Here is a 7390-nt window from a genome sequence, read left to right as displayed (position 1 = left end):
CCACCAACCTCCCTCCATCAACCCTCAGTTTGTTCTCTGTAGTTAAGAGTCTTTTTTATGGTTTGCCTTTTTCTCTTCTTTATCCCCCATGTTCATTTGTTTCATTTCTTAAATTCCACATATAAGTGAAATCAAGTTATCTTTCTCTGACTATTTCACTTAGGATAATACTCTCTAGCTCTGTCCACATAATTGCAAATGGCAAGATTTCATTCTTTTTGATGGCTGAGTAATATTCCATCACACACACACCCACACACACCCCACATCTGCTTTTTTCTTTTTAAAGATTTATTTGAGAGAGAGACAGAAAGAGAGCAGCGGGAGGGGTAAAGGGAGAACCACGTTCCCCTGCCACGAGCCCAGTGTGGGGCTCAGCCCCAGAACTCTGGGATCATGACCTAAGCCAAAGGCAGAAGCTTAACAGACTGAGCCACCCAGGCACCCCCTATACCACATCTGCTTTATCCATTCATCAGTGGACATTTGGGCTCTTTCCATAATGAAATTCCTGAAACATTTACTTTACTTATCTTACTGTCAAGACCTCATGTACAATGTTGAATGAAAGTGGTGAGACTAAAGATCCTTGTTTTTTCCTAATCTCAAAGGGAAACCTTTCTCACTATTATGATATTTGTATAGATTTTTAGTAGTTACTATTTTTCTGATAAAGTCTCCTTCCTATTTGTAGCTGACAAAGCTTTTTAAAAATCATGATTAGATGCTGAAGCTTATAAGTTTTTTTCTGTATTTATTGAGTTGACATATACTTCTTTTTTTTCTGTTAACATGGAAATTTTATTGATGGGTTATCTATTAAACCAATATTGCATTTTCTTTAATGGTGCTCAGAATTTATTTGGTGTAGGAGAAAGGAAGGAATTTGGCTCATTTTCCTAACCCACTGATTTATTAATGAGTCTCTTTTTGAGACAGATTAGAAATTTCTCAAATTCTTATGCATATATTCTTCATGTCTCATTGGCCATAATCGTATCACATTGCTGGAGAATTACCAAGCAAAAGAAAACTGTCCTAATAGACTTAGAGACCAACAGGAAACACCCCTTGGATCTGGGTTGGGATACAGTCTTCTCCAGACATCATGGACATTTAAAATTAGGCAAAGAAAATTAAGGAGCTCTCACAGAGAAAATGGGGGAAATACCAAATAAATGGGCAGACTCTACATATGCATCCTCATTTTAGAGAAACTTAGAGAATTGAACTGAAATCTTTTCCTTCAATGCCATCAAAGATCATCAGTATTCATAAAGAAGTACTTAATGAAGTGCTCCCTGTGGTTACTAGTCAATTAATTTACTTATATTCAGGAAGTCCTTAATTCCTGAATTTATTTTATTGATTATAATATTCCACATTTTGTGTTGGTAACAACAAAACAAGTATGAATTACCATTCAAAACCACTATAATGGAGAGTGGAGCTAAGATGGTGGCATACTAGGAGAACCCTAGGCTCGTCTTGTCCCACCAACATGACTAGGTAACTATCGAATCATTCTGAATACCCAAGAAATTGACCTGAGGACTGAAAAAACAAACTAAACTAGAGGGAGAGAAGAGGCCACAATGACAAAGGTAGGAAGTGTGGAGACATGGTTTAGGGGAGAAACAAACTGTGAGTGCTGCAGAGGCAAGGGAGCCCTGGTTGCTGAGAAAGGCAAGACTGGGGTGGGGGGGTGGACAGAGAGAGAGAGACAGGAACACACAGGAACACAAAAGGAGAAAACTTCCCCAAAGCCATTGACTGGGAAAATGAGGGGGGCTGATTTTTGTGAGGTTTTCTAACTAGTGATGCTTGAAGACCAGAGTTTTAAAGGTTGGTGGGCTTGGCTTGGGATAGAGCCCTGAGGGCAGTGCCTTGCTCCTAGAGAGAAAGCAGACAAAATCCCCAGGGGCAGATGGTATGGAGGCGGAGATCTGAAGCTGAGGGCACACAACAGGAAGATTGTATGCTCTTCTTGGAGTGCATCACTGAAAGGTGGCTTTCACGGAGATGACTTGCAGGGACAAAGGAGACGGCGGGCACCATTTCCTTCCCCTGCCCCTCAACGTAAGTGCAAAGCTGCCTGTGAAGGGCAGCCCAGCCCAGACACTGGCTGCATAACCTGCCTGCACTAAATACCACACCCTTGCGTGACTGCCCATCCTGGTCAAACCTCCCTCAGTCCCAGAGCGGTGAGACCCTCCCCCAGAACACCAGGCAGGTCCCTGCCCCTACCACGTCCCTAAAGCCTGTAATTTTAAAATCAGCAGCCTTGGCTGGGGTAGAGCCCAGAGGGCACTGTGCTGCTCCTGGGGAGAAGGGAAGCCAACAACACGGAGGCGGACAGTGTGGAAACAGCCATCAGAAAAATGCCTGTGTCACACAGTGAGGAGATTATTTGTCTCTTGGAGTGCTTTCTGGGGAGTAGCAAGCATGGATACCCCTCTGTAGGGACAAAGGAGCTGGCTGGTGCCATTTCCCTCCCACAACCCTCAGGATATAAACAGAACCACCCGTGTGCCATAAACAATACAGTGCCAACACTGGCTGCTTAAGCTGCTTGTACTGGGTCCCACACCCATGCACTGGGCTGCTGCTATTCTCCTCAGTCAAGTCTGCCTCAGTCATAGCACGGCAGCACTCTTCCCATAGGACCAAAGGAAACAAGCCCCTGCCTACACCACGTCTCCTGACCAGAGTCCTGCCAGGTTTCAGTTCTAGTGCAAGTGGTATCAGGTCTCACTTCACAAGCAGATCAGAGCATGCCAAGTTAAAACTTACCACATTCTGTCCAGGGACCAAACCCTGCCCACTGCAGGCAAGGAGAGCCTCTGCAGTCAAACTGGTCCAAGGGATAGAGCAGCCAGAACACAACAGCAGAGTGCACAGAGCACATGGGAGACACTCCCTGAAGCACCAGGCCCTGGACACTATATGACCTCTTCTTCAGAAAGCCATTGCTCTCAGGAGCGGGAAATATAATGGGCTTTTCTAACACAGAGAAGGCAGGGACTTCCACAAAATGCCACGATGGAGGAATTCATTCCCCATGAAAGAACAAGATGAGGTCACTACCAGAGATCTAAGTGAAACAGATACAAGTAACATGCCTGATGGAGAATTTAAAGTAACAATCCTCTCAAGCTGGGCTTCAGAAGAAGATGGAAGATTTTAGGGAGACCATTACTGCAGAGATAAAAGAGTTAAAAAAGAATCAGGAATGAAAAATGCAATAACTGTGATTGGAAACAGCCTTGATGCAGTGAACACAAGGCTGTAATAAGCAGAGAAATGAGTAAGTGATATAGAAGACAAAATAATGGAAAATAATGAAGCTGAAGAAAAGAGAACAAGAATTAGGGAATAAGAATAGACTTAAGGAATTCAGGGACTCCATGAAATGTTATAACATTTATATTACAGAAGTCCCAGAAGAAGTAGAGAGAGAAAAGGGGGCAGAAAATTTATTTGAGGAAATAACTGAAAAGCTCCCTAATCTGGGGAAGGAAACAGACATCCAAATCCAGGAAGCACAAAGAACTCCCATCAAAATCAACAAAAGCATGCTAAACTAATATATTGTGATTACATTTGTAAAATACAGTGATAAAGAAAAAAATCCTAAAAGCAGCAAGACAAAAGAAGTCCCTAACATACAAGGGAAGACCCATAAGGCTAGCCACAGAAAGTTGGCAAGCCAGAAAGGAGTGCCCTGATATATTCAGTGTGCTTAATGGGAGCAATCTGCAGCCACAAATTCTCTATTTAGCAAGGTTATCATTAAGAATAGGAGAGAGAGAATTTCCCAGACACACAAAAACTAAAGGAGTTCTTGACCACTAAACCAGCCCTGCAAGAAATATTAAAGGGGACTTTTGAGTGGAAAGGAAGGAACAACAGTGACAAAGAGAAGAAAGAGAGAAAATCTCCAGAAACAATAACAAAACGAGTAGTAAAATGGCACTAAATACCTATCTACCAATAATTACACCTGAATTTAAATGGACTAAATGCTCCAATCAAAAGACATAGGGTGTCAGAATGGATTTAAAAAATAAAAAAGATCTATCGATATGTTGTCTACAAGAGACTCATTTTAGACCTAAAAACATCTGCAGATTGAAAGTGAGGTGATAGAGAAGTATTTGCCATGCTAATGGACATCAAAAGAAAGCTGGGGTGGCAATCCTTATATCAGACAAACTAGATTATAAACCAAAGACTATAACAACAGATGAAGAAGGGCACTATATCATAATAAAGGGGACTATCCAACAAGAAGATCTAACAATTATAAATATTTATGCCCCCAACATTGAAGCACCCAAATATATAAAACCTTTAATAACAAACAAAAAGGAACTAATTGATAACAATACAATAATAGTAGGAGACTTTAACATCCCACTAACATCAGTGGGCAGATCATCTAAGCAGAAAATCAACAAGGAAACAATGGCTTTGAATGACACACTGGACCAGATGGACTTAACACCTATATTCAGAACATTTCATCCTAAAGCAGCAGAAAATGCATTCTTTTCAAGTGTACATGGAACATTTTTCCAGAAAAGATCACATACTAGGTCACAAATCAGACTTTGACAAATACAAAGATTGAAATCTTGCCATGCATATTTTCTGACCACAATACTATGAAACTAGAAGTCAACCATACGAAAAAATTTGGAAAGACCATAAATACATAGAGGTTAAACAACATGCTACTAAAGAATAAATGGCTTAACCAGGAAATCAAAGAAGAAATTAAAAAATACGCGCAAACAAAAGAAAATTAAAACACAATGGTCCAAAACCTTTGCAATGCAGCAAAAGTGGTCCTAACAAGGAAGTATATAGCAATACAGGCCTACCTCAAGAAGCAAGGAAAAACTTAAACAACCTAACCTTACACCTAAGGGGGCTAGAAAAAGAACAACAAATGAAGCCTAAAGCCAGCAGAAGGGAAATATTAAAGATTAGAGCAGAAGTAAATGATATAGAAACTGAAAAAAAACAATAGACCACATCAATGAAACCAGGAGCTGGTTCTTTGACAAAATGAATAAAACTGATAAACCTCTCACTAGACTTATCCAAAAGAAAAGAGAAAGGACCCAAATAAAATCACAAATGAGAGGGAAGTAACAACCAACATCACAGATAATACAATTTTAAAAGATTATGAAAAATGATATGCTGGCAATTTGGACAACCTGGAAGAAATGGATAATTTCCTGAAACATATAAACACCAAAACTGAAATGGGAGCTTTTCCTCTAAGGTCAGGAACAAGACTGGGATGTCTATTCTCACCATTACTATTTAACATACTACTGGAAGTCCTAGCCTTAGCAAACAGTAGAAAACCTGAATAGACCAATAACCAGAAAAAAAGGTTGAATCTGTAATCAAAAATCTCCCGACAAAGTACAGGGCCAGATGGCTTCCCAGGGGAAATCTACCAAACATTTAAAGAAGAATTAATACCTATTCTTCTCAAACTATTCCAAAAAAAGAAATGGAAGGAAAACTTCCAAATTCATTCAATGAGGCCAGGATAACCCCGATTCCAAAACAAGATAAAGACCTTGCTGAGAAAGAGAACTACCCACCAGTATCTTTGATGAACATGGATGCAAAAATTATCAACAAAATACTAGCAAATCAAATCCAACAGTACTTTAAAAGAATCATTCACCATCATCAAGTAGGATTTATTCCTGGGCTGTAAGCATGGTTCAATATTCACAAATCAATCAGTATGATACAACACATTAATAAAAGAAAGGATAAGAACCAATGATCCTTGGTGTAAAAAAGCATTTGACTAAGGACAACATCCATTCATAGTAAAAACCTTCAACAAAGTAGGTATAGAGGGACTATACCTCAATATCATAAAGGTCATATACAAAAAACCCACGGCTAATATCCTAAATGAGGAAAAACTGGGAGCTTTTCCTCTAAGGTCAGGAACAAGACTGGGATGTCTATTCTCACCATTACTATTTAACATACTACTGGAAGTCCTAGCCTTAGCAAACAGACAACAAAAAGAAATAAAAAGCATTCAAACGGAAAAAGGAAGAAGTCAAACTTTTACTATTTGCAGATGACATGATACTATATATAGAAAACCCAAAGACTCCACCAAAAAATTGCTAGAAGTGTTACACAAATTCAGTAAAGTTATGGGGTACAAAATCAATGTACAGAAACCTTGCATTTCTATATACCAATAATGAAGCCTCAGAAAGAAAAGCCCAGGAATCAATCCCATTCACAACTGTATTAAAACCCGTAAGATACCTAGTAATAAACCTAAGCAAAAAGGTGAAAGATATGTACTCTGAAAACTATAAGACACTGATGAAACAAATTGACGATGACACAAAGAAGTAGAAAACATTCCATGTTCGTGGATGGGGAAAACAAATATTGTTAAAATGTCAATACCACCCAAAGCAATCTACACATTTAATGTAATCCTTATCACAATACCAACATCATTTTTCACAGACTTAGAACAAAGAACCCTAAAATGTGTGTGGAACCACAAAAGACCTGCAGTAGCCAAAGCAATCGTGAAAAGAAAAAGCAAAGCTGGAGGCATCACAATTCAAGATTTCAAGTTATATTACAAAGGTATAGTGATCAAAGCTGTAGTGACAGTATGGACTGGCACAAAAACAGACACATGGATCAGTGGAACAGAAAATGTAGAAATGAACCTACAGCTATATGGTCAATTAATCTTTGACAAAGCTGGAAAGAATATCCAGTAGGAAAAAAGTCTCTTCAACAAATGATGTTGGGAAAACTAGATAGCAACATGCAAAAGAATGAAACTGGACCACTTTTCTTAAAACTAATAAACATAAGGTGGGGGGTGGGGGAAAAGAGGGAAACCCAAGAAACAGACTCTTAACTCTGAAGAACAAACTGATGGTTTCCAGAGGGGAGATAGGCAGGGGGATGGATAAATAGGTGATGGGGATTAAGGAGGGCTCTTTCCTTGTGGTGAGTACCAGGGGCTGTATGTCAGTGTTGAGTGACTAAAATTCTACACCTGAAACTAATATTACACTGTATATTAACTAACTGGAATTTAAATAAAACTTGGGAGAAAAAAACACTCTTACAGAGTAGGACTGTCTTCAACATACCAAACCCACTATTACTATAACATTTTAAGTCCACTGCATTTTTTTAATCCATATTTTTACCTACAGGAAGACTTTTTATTTAATATACCATCTTCTCCTCCAATAGGAAATAAAAATGTTTAGTCCTACTGTTTTCAAAATTTTCAAAATCAAAGTACTCAAAGTAATCATGTTTCTGCATGAAATCTACCACCACCATGATATATAAA

The sequence above is a fragment of the Lutra lutra genome, chromosome X (genome assembly GCF_902655055.1).
Source record: "Lutra lutra chromosome X, mLutLut1.2, whole genome shotgun sequence".
Classification (NCBI taxonomy): domain Eukaryota; kingdom Metazoa; phylum Chordata; class Mammalia; order Carnivora; family Mustelidae; genus Lutra; species Lutra lutra.
Note: the sequence above shows the minus strand (reverse complement) of the source record.